The sequence below is a fragment of the Macrobrachium nipponense genome, chromosome 47, assembly GCF_015104395.2.
Source record: "Macrobrachium nipponense isolate FS-2020 chromosome 47, ASM1510439v2, whole genome shotgun sequence".
Taxonomy (NCBI): domain Eukaryota; kingdom Metazoa; phylum Arthropoda; class Malacostraca; order Decapoda; family Palaemonidae; genus Macrobrachium; species Macrobrachium nipponense.
In genome coordinates, this window is record NC_087222.1 from 8654246 (window position 1) to 8672913 (window position 18668).

General features: G+C 35.7%; 2 protein-coding genes and 1 pseudogene across 2 annotated transcripts in view; 2 read left to right on the top strand and 1 right to left on the bottom strand.

Moving 5' to 3' along the window:
• LOC135204515 (zinc finger protein 420-like) overlaps positions 1-16229 on the bottom strand; it is a 101938-nt pseudogene extending 85709 nt beyond the window's left edge.
• The window catches only part of LOC135204517 (uncharacterized), a 624442-nt gene that overhangs the window by 363829 nt on the left and 241945 nt on the right, over positions 1-18668 (top strand). The gene's annotated exons all lie outside the window — the stretch shown is intronic.
• The window catches only part of LOC135204694 (zinc finger protein OZF-like), a 118618-nt gene that overhangs the window by 29087 nt on the left and 70863 nt on the right, over positions 1-18668 (top strand). The gene's annotated exons all lie outside the window — the stretch shown is intronic.

The window sequence follows — 18668 nt, forward strand, 5'->3', positions numbered from 1 at the left end:
ATATGCTTACTATTGTCATCCATAGGCGCGTGACAATATATTTAGCCAAGGCCACAGGAAAAGTAAATGGAGGAGTACCTCTTTTTATTTTTCCTGTGTATATATATCTAACATAATTGCCTCGTTCCACGGAGAGAGAGAGAGAGAGAGAGAGAGAGAGAGAGAGAGAGAGAGAGTAAAGACTTAATGGTCTCATGTCTCTCTTAAAAGGGGTTAAGATGACCTCTCGGCCATTGGTAATTGAGTAGAGGGTGTGATGAAAACACTCAAGGTATCAGTACAATTAGCCTAACTATCTCAATAATCTCAACCACAATTAATCTAAATATCTTAAGGGGAAATTATCTCTTTACATTTTCATCATTTCCGATTGGAAACATTTAATCTTTAAAATAAATGCTTTATAACCATCTGAAAATGAACAAATACCAGAATTATCGCATAAAATGTACGATAGTTGGAGCTGGTATCGTACATCGTACCAGACAGTTTAATCGTTCATGAACGATAATTATCGTACGTATGGCAGGCCTCTCTCTCTCTCTCTCTATCTATCTATCTCTCTCTCTCTCTCTACTGGTGTCATATTGTTTCATGGCTGCTCGAAGTAGTTCTGTCACTTCTCCTCCTTCGGGACTAGTTTTTCTACTGAACTCGACAATTATAGTATTCATATCCATAATATTCGCTAGTTAAATCACATTATCTTCCACAACATTCCCCATTGAGTATAATATTCGTATTAACATTGACCTACAAGAGAGAGAAAAGAGGAGGGGGGGAAGGGGGTCAACTAGGATTTAAGGGTTTCACCATACAAAATGCTAAACCTTAAAAGTTAACTTCATTTATGAAAGGTAGTTCCTCCTTTCGATACCTAGGAAGAGTTGTCGTTAATTGAATTTTATTTTTTTCATTTCCTGGGGAGTTTAGTATACTACCTTCGTGTCCTGTGTTGACATTTTACGATTCATCTCTCTCTCTCTCTCTCTCTCCTAATATATTATATGTATATATATATATATATAATATTATATATATATATATATATATATATATATATATATATATCTCGTTTTGAATCACTGACCTTGCAACCTTCAGCCAAGCTTTGAGAGAGAGAGAGAGGGGGGGTAGGGGGTTTGGGGAGGTTTCTCGCACTTCTTGCTCTTGAAGCGGATCAGAGAAATCATCCGAACTCCAAACGCTTCAAAAGGAAGCAATGGCTGACACCACTGGCAAAAATGATATTAGGGAACGCAATAGAGGATGATTTCACGACAGTGTCTGAATTCTACAATGTAGATCAAGACATCCTAATGGCTGAAACTGCCATTTTTCACAGTCTGGAAGGCGTGGATTTGAATACTGCAAATAAAGTGATAAGGTATCTTTCCTCAAATTCTCTGTGTGAAACTTTGCCACACTTCAATTAGATGGCAAAAACCCTGGCAACCTTACCAGCAACATCTTGTTCAGCAGATAGGTCATTCTCGTGCTTGAGAACACTCAAGGCTGACCTTAGATCTACTATGGGTCAGGATAGGGTCTCAGCATTAGGACTTCTCTGCATTGAGAGAGGTTATGTCAGCAGGATAGATATGAACATCTTAAAAGTTGTATTTGGCAAACGAAAGGGAAGGGACAAAATGTTCTTTTAATTTATCTCTAAATAGGCTATAAAATGTAGTGTAATAAGGATTTTCTTCTGTATCTGACTATTTGTACAGGCTTGGAGTAATGATAATTTAATAGAAAAATAATTAGTTACTCATTTACGTAATTATACACATAATTCTTTATTTCTATCAAATGGTAATTGTAACGCAGCAAAAAACTTTTTCAATATGAAGTAATCTTTGAATGAGAATTATTCCATTCTAACGTTAATTTCTGCAGGTCTAAAATTTTAGAAATATGTTGCATTTGTTGTTGCACTAAATCTTTTACAACTTATTATTTGTGTATGAATTGATTTTAAAAGGAAACCCAAATTCACACGTTTTCATCTGCATTTTGTTTTATTTTCTATGGTTATGTAATTGTAACTGAAATTTTTAATGCTTCAAATTAATTTTTATTATAATCGTGTTTGAGATGTTCCCTCGTTGTAATTGTAGTTGTAATTTGATAATAGCATAGTTAATTATAACTGCAATTGTTATCATTTATATAAAGCAAATATATTTGCTCCAAGCCTGATTTGTATATATTTTCACATAGTTGGTGATCTTGACTATTCATGCCTTTTTTTCATGAAAAATAATGTAAAAATAAATATTGGTAGGATGTTCCTTTGTAAATTATGTAATATCATAAAGTTGCCTCGACGTTATATTATTGGAGTGAATTTCGGTTTGAAAGCATACATAAGAGGATGTATGTATATAATCTGGATTGACTGTGTGAAGAAAGATATGAGGGAGTTGGGATTGAGCGAGAGGATGCACTGGACCGAGGGAGATAGAACAGTGAGTTGAAGAACCATTACAATGACCCCAAATAGGAACAAGGTCGTAGAGAAAGAAGAAGATGATTTATATAATCTGAATAAAGAATTGAATAATAGCTATGTAGTTTTGCTAAACTTCTTCAAAGTCGTACCTGCTGTACATAATTTAACAGCTGTTGGTATTTGTTACCCAAATATGGTGATTCAAAAAAGAAAGAAAGAAAGAAGTCAATGTGATGTTTAAAATTCGGGCAAATTTGGTGTTGCCCTCCCAAATGAACTTCACCTCGTACGCCTATGATTGTAGCAATCTGCTTTTCCATAATAAGGTTGCAGCTTGGTTTGGAACAATGAGGGTATTAAAGTTATGAAGCTTGTTCTCACACTTCAAGGTCCTGTACCTTCCAATGTCAGCCAGATTATTTCATAACAGTGGTGGCTTTTACACTTTTTATCCTCCAAAGACCCATTTCACCTCTTCACTATTGCTTCATCTGTCCTGCCAACATCCTCTACTTTGTTTTCATTTTCTTCATTCAGAATATTTTCAAAATAGTCCTTCGGATATTTTAGTATCACCTGTATCATCATTTATTTCTCCATTTTTATCCTTTATATGTAATTTGCATAATTCCTCATCCACTTTTTCTCCTGAATACACCCACTCTTACATCTGCTTTTGAGGTTCTGATTCCATTCCTTCCAACTCCTCTTCGTAGCACATTTCACCTATTTTTTAGTCTCCCTTCTCCTTCAAGAAATGCCTGTCATCTCCCCTATCTGTTGTCCGCCAGAACTCGAAGGCAGACTCCTCTTCAATTGTCCTTTGTATGTCCTGATTCAACCTCCGTCTCTCTTTAAAATTCCTTTCCCAATGTTTTACACTTCTGATGCTGCTGTCTTTTGCATGTTGTCATTCACTAGTTTCAACCGAGTTGAAAATCTTCTTAACTCCCCAAGGTTTGGCCTCTCATGGGTTCTAAGGTCTCTTGTCATGATCCCTTCCAAGACCTAGTGTGCAATGCTTTCTGTATATACTTTAATAAATTCCCTTGGCTTCTTCTTGCTTAGTTGTCCAACTTCTCTGACTTCACCGTGATCCAGTTTTTGCTCCCTACTAAGAAAGTTCATTTCTTATGGAATTGGTAAATTTTATTTTGAAGTGCTCTCTTATAAATTCTGAATGAGTAGCCAATTCAAGGCATAATTGGTTTTTTCCAAATACTTCAAAGTAGGTGTCTCGACTGTGGAGAATGGTTTTTTTCAGAATGAATTTTTATGTATTTGTAGTAACACTACTATGAGATTCAGGGGCCCTCTGTAACACGGTTTCGTAATAACTTTTTATCTTAATGCATTTCATAAATATAACGCTATTCAGAATAACATATATATATACAAATAAATTTTGACTCTTTTCTGCATTACATAGGTTGAATAAATTTGGTACTTACAATGTAAAAGTGACTTTTTTTGAAGACGGGACAACTTACTCAGAGAAAAGGTTTTTCTTCCCTCTTTCTCGATGGATGATTGGCTATACATAACAAAGGCTATACCTCTGGCAACAATGACAAACAAATTCAAATACAAGCAAAGCAGCACACCTTTATGAACTCTGAACCTCTCCACTGATAATTGTCATAATGAACAAACCAACAAAATATGTTAAAAATACAAAAACACTTCGATTATTAGTCTAACTCCAAAAATAAGTTTCCTAAGAAATTACAGTCTGCTTTATAGGTCACAATCAGATTGACAAGATGTAGGGAATAGATGGTAATTTTCAAAAACATAGTAGACAAGCTTGATTTGATAACTGCTGTATCCAATGTCATGCAATTTTTATTTATTGACTATCTACCTATTTACTGGAAAAAAAATAGCCGGTACTATATTTTGGCTTTAAACTTTCACCAATAATTATCGTCAGAATGATAACTTCATGAGGCTCTACCCACTTTGGCCTCGTTATAATTCAGGATAACACTGAAGGCTATCATGGGCATTGTTGGATTAGAAAATTTGACTTCTGGCTATTAAAACTAATTTCTCGAGTAGTTGTAAGAAGTGCTAAATGATCCTCAAGGATCCCAGCAGTTGGCCTAAACGTTTGATTCATGTATATTACTGCTATACTGTTGCAGCAGTACTGCTACAGTAGTATTACTACGCTAGCACAGATACCCCACCCACATCTATGTATCGTTCCGCCATTCATAAAGTCTTTGGGTTTCAGAGCCGATGGAACAAGGTGAATGGGTTTCTGTCTAGTGGATGGGCGGGCCACATTTCGTCAAAAGGCGTTTACTTTGCTTATGTAATGAATGTTTTTCGACTCTTGGCTCGTAATCATTGGCCATGGCATCGGCTAGATAATTTCTACTCTATAAAAATTAAAACTATCTGGTTGGTTATTGATAATGCTGACAAAAATTTGAAAATGTGTGTTGTTTAACATATACATATGTCCAACTTTTCAGCTACATCCGATGCTTTGACGGAGGAGCAAAGTCCAAAAAAAATAAAAAACCGTGTTTCAGAGGCCCTGAATTCTCCATAGTAGTAGTATTTTTCATTGTTTTTTATAATATTTTCATGTATTTTCATAGGTTGCTTAATATAATGAATACCATTTTAAGAGATGTTTAATGTAAATGTTCTGCAGTTTTTTTAATTTATATTAAAGTTTACTAATGAAATAAACTAGGTAGGGTCATTTTTCTTATTTATATTAAATGTTCAATAAAATGAACATGGTAAGGTAATTTTTTCATGTAGATTTTTATAATGGAATCAGAAATATATACTTATGTAAATAGAGTATGCAACATGAAAGTGGAAATGTTTTTGTGTAAATTACTAGGCATGTCAGCATTTTTGGGGTGATGTGATTGAATATACTGTTCTGAAATTATTATTCTTCTAGTATTATGTAAACAGACATACATAATTATTTATTTACAGTGTACTACTTCATTATTTTCCATACCTATAATGTAAAGGTTTTGGGTCTGTTTAATGTCTGAATCAGTAACCTCAAGCTATGTAGCATCTGAAACAGTCCCCACTGATGAGGCTGCTTTATAGAGGCAGGTGTGTTGCCCTTAAAACATCACCGTAATTTGATAACAATACGAAGAGGTCTTTCAATGCAAGCGGGATCGTCTCCTGCAGCTGACTGCTTCCAAAACTGTAATCCAGTAACAGCAGTTAATAGTACTAGCTCTTTCCCAAAAAGAGCTAGATACATAATGAACTTGCATAACATGGATCCAATTTTTCACCCACGAATGGAATTGCCACCACCGTGGATTTTAAATTGAATAAAGAATTGTACCTCCCTGTCTTACCTACTCAAAAGGCAAATGTACCGCCAACATGCTTTGGAGCACATTAGAAGAAAAGGCGACAAATTTATGGTATATACAGACGGCTCCAAAAATAATGTTGGAGTAGGAGCATCTGCATATTCGAAAAATATGTTAATCAAAAAAAGCCTGACCTTTAATATCATCAGTATTTACTACTGAAGTCACAGCCGTACAGATGGGCTCTTTGATATGACATCTGAGGTAAAAGCAAGTGTCTCTTTATTTTCAGTGACTCACGTAGCGCTATAGATACTATAAGACAGTATAAATCAGTAAACCAAATAGTGCAGGAAGTACAAATAAAAATTAATTCAAACTCCTCCCAAATAGGATTATCAATGGAAATATGTTGGATTCAGCACAGTGGGAATAAAAGGAAATGAAAATGCAGACTCAGCTGCCAAATTAGCCTGCACTATCCCTCCAACAATTAAACAAGCACCAGTTGGTCAGACTGGATAGCACCTGTTAAAACCATTGATTTACCAGGGTTGGAAAGAGAATGGGGCCTCAGTGCCAACAACAAATAACTTAAAAACATAAAAACTGAAGTATATGCATGGAGGACATCCTCACAGGTGGAAAGATCAAGAGAGGTAATCCTAGCAAGGCTCCGTATAGGACACACAAAATTCTAGCATGGTCACTTACTGTCAACACCACATGCTGACCCATTAAAGTGTAACAGATGTCAAACACCCCTGACAGTACAGCATTTCCTTGTTGATGCCCAAATTGGAACCCAGCAAAGATCTATTTATCTGCGGAATTCAAAAATGAAAAGTATTCTTGCTGAAAGCAAAGATTTTTCTATTAATAACATCATAAATTTTTAAAATAGACAGTTTCTCAATAAAGTCTAAATTTTTTTTATTTATATAAATTTTTTTATTTTATTTTATTTATTTATTTATTTTTTTATTTGATTTGTTATTTATTTTTTGATTTATTTATTTATTTACTTATTTTTCTCAGGATTAATCCCTGAGAACAGCCTGAGAAAGAGCCTACTTGAGTCTCAGAGGTCTGGAAAAACTAAGCCGTATTAATAATAATAAAATGTATTGGTGCTCTCATAGAGCCCAGAAAACAAAGCTGGATGTTTTTGAGGTTAGAACGTTTTGGATTCAATCCTGGACTCTTGTTTATAACAAAGACAGAATCTTCTTGGTTGGTGTAAAGTGGTGACTCCAGTTGTGTCCACCATAACCTGGTAACTATGCAAAGTACAATCAAGATATAAATATGAATTATGATAACAGTAGTATTACTGGTCAATTATTAAAAATTAAATTTTAATTTTAATTTATTTGCAGTTTAGTTAGTAGGAGTTTTATATTATTTTAAGAAGAATGTAGTAATATGTGATGTCATTACCAATAATGCCATCATCATTGGTAACATAAATGCCCATCCATTGAATGTGCTACAGCTTGAGTAGGTGTGACCACGAGAGTTGCTTGTGAGAAATGCAGAAATTGGCAACCAAAACTGGAGAATGCTACCAGTTATGAAAACTTGTTCCTTGAGATATGTAGTAGGTACTTTCTTCTGCAGTTTACTCGTAAGTAGCAGGTTAGAGATGTTTGTTTTCATTGTAATCTCAGTCATAAAGTTCCTGTGTAAAAACAACAGGTAAGAAGAGTTGAATTCTTGGACGTGAATTTATTTTGGTGTTTTATTGATCAGAGATGGAATAATTGGTTAGGTTGATCTTGGTGACTGAATAATGTTGATTAAGTCCTTCAGACTAGGACTACCTGACTGGCTTTTAGGAGGATGTGGTCAGTGTGCATAAAGAACTTTCCTATGTGCTCATAGGATGCTGATCCTGTGTCTCTATTCTTGGAGTTTTCTTTGGACTGAGAGTGTCAGTGTTGATGTTATGAGGTGGAGGTATGGGTGAGATAATGGGAGGCAATGTAAGGATGAGGAGAGGTAATGGGAGGTTAGGTAAAGATGAGGTGAGGTAAAGTGATGGTAAGGTGAGATAATGGAAGGTGAGATAATGGGAGGTGAGGTCACGGAGTGAGGTAAGGTGAAGGTGAGGAGATTGGCACGGTGGAGGTTTCACAGGAGATGAGGTAATGAAAGCAGGAAATCTCAAAGGGGTTTTCCCTAAATCCAAAGTTTGGTCAAACAAAGTCTGCAAACTTGACAGAAAGTTCAAAGAAAGAAAAACACTAAATCATATATAAGAAGGTCAACAATATACGATCTACTACCTTTAATTAATTCATATAGAATCAGTATTCATAAAAAATCATAACATTAAAACTTTAAAAATATTCCTGGAGATTTTGTCGTCGAGTCTTCTTCTTTGTACTACCTACAATTTTCCCAAGACGTCATTGAATGGGAAACTGGACTTAAAATACACCGAATTCGTCCATAATGGAGATAAAGTGGTACTCGGACATATATGTGAAACCACAGCTTTAAGCATATCAAAGTGTCAGGACTATTATTACCATTTATTAACAATATTGACCTCAAATAATGATGTTTAAACGAACTAGCAGCATCTTGTAACTATACAGAATATCATCTACGATTTAAAGTAGGTCTCATACGTAAAATATTTCTCTGTTTGATATACAAGATAGATTATGGAAATCATGAAGACTCATTACCTATCAGGTGATTAGTGGAAATTACAGAAATCCTTAATAAAATATGTATGATAATAGGTAATGGTAGTTTTTACAAATCACATAACTCAAACCCTTTTGATACGTAATAAGATAAAGCGGTTAAATCTTTTAATCTAATACACGTTAAATATATAAAAAAATTCATCTCACTGTCCTATTTATACTTTATACTTGTTACCTCAAAAACATCTGTCTACTATGTGTCGTCCGCTGGGAATTAAAAAAAAAAACTATTGTGTTTATGCTAAAAGTCTATAAAAATACTGTACGCTTTTAATTTTTAAAGGCCTTTTCTATGTAAAAGATATAGAGAAACAATAACTTCAAAATGAATAGAAATGTATTTGCTGTTAAAAATGGTTTTCTAGGCTTCTTGATCACACTGTTCTGGTAACTGAGACAGCGGATGAATTTCCGACGGAATGAGAACGACAGTAATTCTATCGAAACCTGATTGATGGCAAAGTGGAAGTGGAGACCAATCAAGTGGGAGGAATGAAGGGTGAGGAGAGAGAGCAGTTGGAAGAAGACTAGAGCGAACTGGGAGGCATCAGATGAACTTGGAAAAGCCGCCTTCAAAGACTTCTTTTCTTCAGCTTTTAATTCATACAGAATCGTTTCTCATTTGTCTTCATTATTCTATGCATCATTTCCTTCATTTAACTTATTTTCAGCTCGAAATAAGGAGAAAATCCGCCTTCAAATATGTCAATTGAAATAACAGGAGGTACGCTCATTTCGCTTTATTCAGTTAACCATAAAACGGGCCATTTTCAGCTTTTGAATTACTGTAGAATGTTCCGCCTTCATAATTATGTCAGATTCTAGTAGCGTAAGTTCCTTCATGTAGTAGTAGGGTTTTTAACTTTGAAATACAGAAACTATCATCAAAACAGAGAGAGAAAGAGAGAGAGAGAGAGAGAGAGAGAGAGAGAGAGAGAGAGAGAGAGATGAGAGAGAGAGAGAGAGAGAGGAGCGAGCGAGAGAGAGAGAAGATATTCCTCACCCAGTACACATAAACGAGTTTAAGGTGTTACGACAATTTTAGCTTTATACATATATTTGGACACATTCAACTGTCCTGTCACAGGTCAAACGTCTTAATTCTAATGTTCCTGTTAACATCAACGATACTAGTTGAAGGTCAAGTAGGTCAGAGCCTGAGGGAAGACTACAGGAAGTCCAGGAACCAACAGGCGATGGGACAAACAGTACATTTGTCCATTGTGCAGGTTTTAATGAAGGGTAACAACGATTTTTTTGTTGCCGCAGAAAAACCATGTGAACGTCAGTTAGTATGTCGTCATCTTACGAGGATTTTAGTCACAAATTGCACAAACGACATTAAAACCCAACAGAAAAACTTCTCTACAAATTGCCTGCTTTAGTTAGGCCCTCCATTCCATTCGGACTGAACAGAGGGCCATAATGTGGCTTTGTAGTATGGTACGTTATTCCAACACTTAAATTTCCACCACAGCTTATGTTCACAAAGACCAACTCCGACCGGTGAACACTAGTGATTAAATGAAAGTTAGGACAGTGAAAACTAGTCTCCTCAATATTTAGTTCTTCGTAAACTAGCCTGTCAATATCCACTAGCGATTATATTTACCACCTACAATGTTCATTCATTACTGAAGTTCTGAAACTAAGTGACATGGGTTGCCTTTGTCACCCGTATGGCAAAGGATAATAAGTAGCTTTAAATGTTATAAATGTAATAACCACAAAAACGTAAAATCTCTGACGAGATACACTTGGTTTTCATCTAGACATTCGGATCAGGTCTCCAGGGGTCTAGAATTATTTTTGTGGTTTTATTACTGCATATTGAGTCTGCTGTCAATATGCCTTCAACCATGCCTTCAGTTATTTGGATTAATATTAGGTACTGGACTAGCCATTGATAAACTTCCCCCTCAACTCAAGTGTCAAGATAATAGTTTAGATATTTTCCCACACTTCATTATGCAGAAACCATGCATCAAGATAAACTCAGTCTTCGAGAGATCTTCATTGGTAAAAGAACAAGGTCTTTCTCTGATGAATTGATTAGAGTAATACAGAGACTGCGTGATCAGCTGCCAGACTTCTCGGCTTTTCCGAATGAAAGAAAGGAAATGTAACCCCACACAAAATCAAGTTGGGATGAATCTGAAAGTTAAGAGACAGTAAGGCTAATAAGCAGTGGGTTTGTCTTATTGTCAGGGACATCCCCTTGCTAGAGAAAGGGGCAGTTGCTTCTATACTCTATATAGATAAATAGAATGGTTGCTCCATTGCAAACTTCCTTGCAAGGGTCGACAGTTCCAAACACGTTGGCCGGATCCACTCTCGCCCGAAGGAGGAGAAGGATGAAGGGGCGGAGAAGAAATCCCAGTCACTCCATCATTCATTCCCCCGTCTCCACAACTGCACATCTAAGGCGAGATGCAACCTTGTCCCAATAAAAGAGCTGGGTTAGCTACACAGTTTGATGAGCAGGCCACCACAGATCCAAAGGAGAAGTTAGCACAGTCATTTCTTTTGGAGGTTAACTACCAGTACTGACACAGTTAGACTTGCAGTTTGAATTAAGAGGTTATCACATTTTAAACTTCTCCCTCATAGCAGGATGTGTGTATTGGTTTGTAATATTCTGTTTTTATTCAGACTTTTTAACTGATTCACTTTATCTAAAAAAAATAATCCTGCGAAATGAATAGGTATAGTCACCTATACAGTTCGCCAAAGGGCAGCTGTTATGTGAATGAAGTTGGTGCATTGGGACCACAAGGAAAGACACACTTCCATTGGGAAGAGGTGCACTGGGACCAGATACTTGATGCATTCAGACCACATCATGGTGCATTCATTCACTTTTGACAGTGAAGAATATTATTCTGATATTATTTAAGTTTTAATGGGGCAAATGAAAAATTGTATTGATTTATAATTTTTTTTATTATTCAATATTTCAATGTTTATGCAATGAAATAAAAAAAAAGAGCTTTAATCTAATCAGAATAACACATCATTTTAGTCATTTGCATAACTAGTCTATTCTAAACACTTCAGACTGGTTAACCTAAAACAAAATACTACACAGTCCACTGTAGTATTTAGTGAGCTGATACAAGGAATTATGATTTACTTACAAATGCTGTAGCACAATCTTTGTAGAAGATTAAAACCAAAATGCACCAAAATTTCATTGAAGTCTAATGAAGATATCAATCCTTTCTATTTCCACTAAGAATAACATTTCATGGTAATATTCAAGCTTACAACTACATATGCCTGTGCATATATGCATAATGCTGAATGACAAAAGGAAGAAAACTTCGTGTCAGCCAAAGACAATACTAATTCTTTATTTGGAAATCATACAAAAAATACTCAGGAACAAGAAGAGTGGAGAAGGCAAATGAAAGTTTCTTAACCTAGCACTGTAGTGTTCATTGAAAACAATTGTAAGAAAAAAACAGTTATTTATTTTACCTTGCATAAAGGTTACACAATTTTCATTTTGCATCAAATTCACTCTGGCCAAAATACTTTTGCTCTGCCTTGACTTCTAATAAAGACTCTGCAAATGAAGAGCCTTCATCTGCATTTTCAGTGAGACCCTCCTCCAGATGCTCCTTTTCTTCTTTGAGTAACAGCAATGATGATGGTCATGATTGGATCATAAAAATATGTGGTTTTTCTTTTTATCGTCCCTTAGGTTGGCTGCTTGCCTTTTTTTCTATAGATTTTGCAGACAAGTTCACAATAATTATCTCAACAACAAGTGCAACTTACTTTGGGGTGCAAAAAACATTAACAAATCTGTCAGGGCAACTGAACATCCTCTATGATGAGTGACTTTGCTTGTGCATTTTGGACACCTGAAAAACAGTCTGGCATTCAGAACCAATGACTGTGATTTGCAGAATACAAGACAAAAGTACAACATGCAGTGTAAAAGAACAATATCTATCCTTCATGAGTGCTCACATATGTTATGGATCTACAAGAGAAAACTATTTCAACATCGTCTTTCTTCTGAGTTAACACATTCATTCTAAGATGAACCTAATGAAAAAGAACTCTTGGAAACCAAGTGCAGATACAGGATATGACTTCTTTCTAGCATGAGTTTTCACATACCTTTGAGACACCTTCATTCAAAAAACAGACGCAGGAGTCAAGTTAAATAAAATCATGTAATAAAAACTACTTGGACAGAGATCAAGTAAACAGTTTCTGTCTAGTGTGAATTCTCGTGTCTTTTGAGAGGACTTGGTTGAGAAAAACTTCTTTGACATGTAGAGCAACAATGTGGTTTCTCTCTGGCTTATGTTATTCTTAATTTTCAATTTATATCAGTGGTGCAATGGGCTCCAGCCTGGGGTCTGTGATTGCACCTTCATATTCCACTAGCCTTATATCCAAGGGCTCGTTTTATCAAGGTGTTTACCATTGCTTTGAGGGTAGCAATCTGACCTCATTTATACTAGGGAATTTCGTATAACGTGAAGATATTTTCTCCGGTTTTTGTTTATAAGTCCTGTTGCTCCTACCACCAAAGGTATTGTTTTTTTCTATTTCCTTCAGTTCCCATGTGCTTTTCAGGTCATTCTTCAGGTCTTGGCATTTTGTTATTTTATGCCTTTAAGCTCTATTGAGGCCAAAGTCACTGGGTACTGTCACATTTATAAGCTTTGCGGTTTATTCCTCATTGTTCCAGTTGACAATATCAGGTCTTATAGCACCTCCTTCTATATATCTTCCTGTTGGAGGTGATTGGATCTGGTTCATGCTCCCACACTTTTTCTTTCACTTCAGTTCTGTATTCTTTACATATTTTCCAATGTATATATTTACAGATCTTGTTGTGGCGGGCTGTGTAGTGACCATCTGTAAGCAGGGTCTTGCAGGCTGATATCAGATGATTCACATTCTCACCCACTGCATGACAAAACCTACACTGGTCATTTGCTGATATACCCGCATTTTCTTGAAGCTGTTTGTCAGGAAGCCTTGATCTTGAGCTCCTATTATCAATCTTTCTCCATCATAACCTAGATCTCCATTTCTTATCCATCTGAGTGACTCTTCTTGGTCTATGTAACTTTTTCCAGTTCGTCATGAAAATCTTCCTGCCCTTCCATGGTCTTTCCACCTTTCCATTCTAAGTTTCTCCTCTCTGTGACTGTATTTCTGCTTGGTCTTCCTGGCTATCGTTTTTGCTGGAGTCTGTTCAGTGCCCTCTGTGTCTTCTAGCAGATCTCCTGCAAAGTTCTTAGGCTTGATGTTAGTTGGCTCAGGGCTCCATTATGGTGTTGGCAACTTTTTTCATGTTTTCATCCTCAGAGCTTTTTAAGTACTACCCTTGACTTATTATTGCTGCTCTGTAGGCCTGGTTGATCTCAGCTAGGCCTAATCCACCTTTGTGAGGGAGGTATATTATGTCCATACACTGGTGTCTGTATGTGACTTAATGTAGGGTGAGAATCTTTTAATATCCATCCTGTCTAACTCACCTTGTGGCCAGTCTATAATGCCAAAACCACATGTCACCAATGGTATTATTGCCAGCTGGTTTATGACAGTGATCTTGTTCTTTGGTGTTAATTCTTTAAGTGGCTGATGTATGCTGTCTTTATCTTTTCTCTCACTTTCTTGTGTTCTATACCAGTGTTTTCTTCTATTCCCAATTACTCCTCTGCCTGGTCTTCAACAGATATGCCTTCCTCTACCTTTATGCCTTCTGATGTTACTCTCTTCCCTCTCTTTATTGTACTCGTGGCACTCTTGTCCTACCCAAATTCAATGCAGGTGTCATTTGAGAATTGGTGGACTGTCCTAACTTGTTCTTCCAATTTTTCTTCTGAGTCTGCAAACAACTTCAGGTCATCCATGAAGAGCAGGTGGTTCACTCTTTTATATTCTTTTCTGCTTCTGCTTTTGCCTAGGTCATAGCCAGTGTTAATGTTGTTCAAGATTTTACTAAGCAGATCTATGTTCAAGCAGAATAGAAGTCGTGGAAGGCTGTTCCCCTGGAATATTCCTCTTTGGATCTTTATGTCTGGAATTACTATTTGGCCCTCCTTCCTGGTAAGCTTAAGTTTGACAATGAACAGGACAGCAAGAATACTGGAGATCATTTCTTCTTTTTATTTACACCAAAGTTTCGGGAATGCTTTCCCCTTAGACAGAGAGTGGTCTTCCACTTACTCATCTGAGCTGCCAAGAAAGATCTTATTTCCTTATTGATGTTGTCTAATTCCATACATTTGAATATCCATGTGCACGGCACAGTGTCAAATGCCCTCTTGTAATCTATCCAAGCCATATTAAGATTCCTTTGTCCTTTTCTTCTTACAATCTTCTAATATTATTTTGTTTAATAGCAGTGATCTTTAGTACCTAGTTTGTTTCTGTGCATCTCTTTTGTTCTTTTTCTGTATATTTGTCTTGATCTAGATGTTCATTGATCTCGCCTGCTATGACTCCTGTGACTCATTTTGTAGGTTGTTGATAGGCAGCAGTGGCCCTATATTTGTTAGGGAGCTCAGTCTCAGAGCTCTTAGTAGAAGGTTGGTGCTTCCTGTTGTGAGCCACTCTGCTGAGTGTAGTCTGAAATCATATATTCTTTTATTTCTTTGTTACTCTTTCGAGGTGAACCTTATTGGTGGGATTTGCTGTTTCTGGCTGTTCTTCTGCTAATGGTGTCAATCCATGAATTCTCTTGGTGTTGGTCTAGGGTCTTCAAACAATGGCTTCCAAAATTTCTCTAGGTATTCCTTGCTCGGAGGTGTTCGTACCTACACTGTTTCTTTCGTGATGTACCTATACACAATCTTTGGATTTTCACCAAACTGCCTATTTAGTTGTTTACATTCATCTTGCGTGTGTTTTTTTCTTATTTGTGAAGCTAGGGCCTTTATATTGGCTTGGTGTTCTGCCAGTTTTCCACTCATTGTTCATCCCTATTCTGTATTTTTTCTTTTATTTTCCTTATTTTCTTGAGCAGATTTTGTGAGTGATTTGATCTTCATACAGTTGGTCATTTGAGAGATCTCTGCCTTAACTGGTTTATTTTATCATGTTGTTTCTTTTTCCTCTCCAGTATGCAACCTCATATGATGTGTAAGTCTTGGTTTGTGGGAAAGCTTACATTCCTTGCACGTGAATGGGTTCTCTCCAGTATGGGTTCTCATATGAATTGTAAGATATAATTTATGGGAAAATGCTTTCCCACATTTGCTGCACACATATGACTTCTCTCCAGTATGCAATCTCATATGACTTGTAAGATTTTGTTTCTGGGAAAATGCTTTCCCACATTCCTTGCACGTGAATGGCTTCTCTCCAGTATGGATTTTCATATGAATTGTAAGATTTGGTTTATGGGAAAATGCTTTCCCACATTCGCTGCACACATATGACTTCTCTCCAGTATGCGATCTCATATGACTTGTAAGATGTTGTTTGTGGGGAAATCCTTTCCCACATTCTTTGCAGATGAATGGCTTCTCTCGGTATGAAATCTCATATGTCTTAAGATTTGGTTTCTGGGAAAAATGCTTTCCCACATTCCTGCACATATATGGCTTCTCTCCAGTATGGATTTTCATATGAATTGTAAGATGATGTTTGTGGGCAAAATCCTTTCCCACATTCCTTGCACATGAATGGCTTCTCTCCTGTATGGATTCTCGTATGAGCTATAAGATTATGTTTCAAGGAAAATGCTTTCCCACAGTCATTGCACATGAATTTCTCTCTGTAGGATTTGTGATATCATTTGTAAGATTAATTTTCTTGTAAAATGCTTTCTCACAGTCAGTGGATACGAAAGGCTTCTCTCCATTGTGAATATTCCTTCTTTCTTGTTTTACTTCCTTTTTATGCAAGTTTGTGGATGTTTTTCATTCACTATTGAATTCATTTCATATGAATATTCATCATCTTCATTAGACTCACAGAATTCCTCTGGTTCTATTTTGATGTCCATCAATGGATCCAGAGACAAAAAGTCTTCATCACTGGTTCCACTAACGGCAGCCATGTTGCTGTTTTCTTGATTTATGGAAGGCAGTGATAATGCACCTTCAGTTTCACTTTTCAAAGGAAATTCTAAAGATGTTTTGGATTCATTTTAGCCTTATGCCCTGTCCTGTTCTGTAATGACAATGTGTTCAATTCACAACTCTTAACATAAAATTGTTAACAAATAATTACTGAATAATCTGTTAAAAATTAAGTACAATACTTGAAGGACTACTTCAGATGTCACTGCTGATGTGTGAATCTAATATTCAAAACAAATTTTACTTGTTGTTTAAATTTGTTATATGCATACAATAATTCACTGCTGTCTCATACACTTTAAAGAGTGCTATTGGTAATGTTCCAAGTAGTACCATTAAACAAAATGCATTTCCCAAAATCCTGATGCTAATCAAACTGACGAAGGAAGGAAGGTTCTTCTGAGGGAGAATCTGAAATCAAAAACAATGCACCACAGAGTAGGAAACATAATGCCAGAACTGAATCAGCAAAATAATAGATCAAATTCAATTCAGGTTCCCATAAAGGTCTCAGGCCGATTAACAAAGCGTGCATTTGATAGTTCTATCCAAACATGAATACAATCCTACCAAACGTTGTCCAGACACAGCATCAAAATATTCCTGAGGCAACAATACAACAATAGATAAACAAATAACCCTTAAACGCTGAGCCTGTATTTCCGAAAGTGTCTCGCGTATGCCGGCAGCATTCGCGAGTGAGAGCCGAAGCGGAAAAAAAAGTTTTTTTTTTTTAAATCACAGCCCCTTTAATTTTCAAGATTAAGAGTTCATTTTTGGCTCCTTTTTTGTCATGCCTGAAGTTTAGTATGCAACCATCAGAAATAAAAAAAAATACCATTATCATATATAAATATTGGAATATATGACAGCGTGAAAAAAAATTTCATATATAATTGTATACAAATCATGCTGTGAGCAAAACGATTAAAGCTAGTGAGGTAATTATTTTTTCGTTGTATTGTACACTAAATTGCAATGATTTTGGTATACAACAAATTGTAAAACAATCAAAGCAACACATAGAAAATATTATGACAATATGATGCATTAATTCGTAACGCGCGGACGTAAAAAAAAACTTTTTTCAAAATTCACCATAAATCGAAATATTGTGCTAGAGACTTCCCGTTTGTTGCAAAATGAAGGTAATTGGTTAAATATTACTAGAATGTAAGTGTTGTAGCTTACAATTGCTGTTTTCGACCATTTCAGTCGAGTTAAAGTTGACCAAAAGTCGAATTTTTTCTATTTATCGTTATTTATATGAAAATATTTCAAAACTGATAAAAGCTACAACCATGGGTTGTTTTTAGTTGTATTCTACATGTAATTGCGCACATTTTCATATATAAAACTTTATGTAACGGCTAATTTAAAATGGTGCAAACATTACGACAATCGGACGAAAAAATTATTGATTTTTTCGGAAGAGTTACCGGGCGGAGAAGGAAAAAGTTTTTTTTAATAAATTCACAATAATCGAAATATTGGGATAGAGACTTCCAATTTGTTGAAAAAATAAAGTTAAATTATTGAATATTACTAGAATTAAATAGTTTTAGCTTACAATTGCGTTTTTTGACCATCTCGGTCCAGTCAAAGTTGACCAAAGGTTGAAATTTTGGCACATCGTTATTTATATGAGTATACTTCAAAAATGATAAAAGATACAAACATGGGTTGTTTTTTGTTGTATTCTACATTAAATTGCGCACATTTTCATATATCAAATTTTATGTAACGGCTAATTTAAAATGGTGCAAACATTACGACAATCGGAAGAGGTTACTGAGCGGACGTAAGGAAAAAGTTTTTTTCATAAATTCACCATAAATCGAAATATTGTGCTAGAGACTTCCAATTTGTTGTAAAATGAAGATAAATGATCGATTATTACTAGAATATAAGAGTTCTAGCTTACAATTGCGTTTTTGGACCATTTCGGTCGAGTCAATTTTGACCGAAGGTTGAAATTTTGGCACTTATCGTATTTTATATGAAAATATTTCAGAACTGATAAAAGCTACAACCATGAGTTGTTTTTTGTTGTATTCTACATGAAATTGCACACATTTCCATATATAAAACTCTACGTAACGGCTAATATAAAATGGTGCAA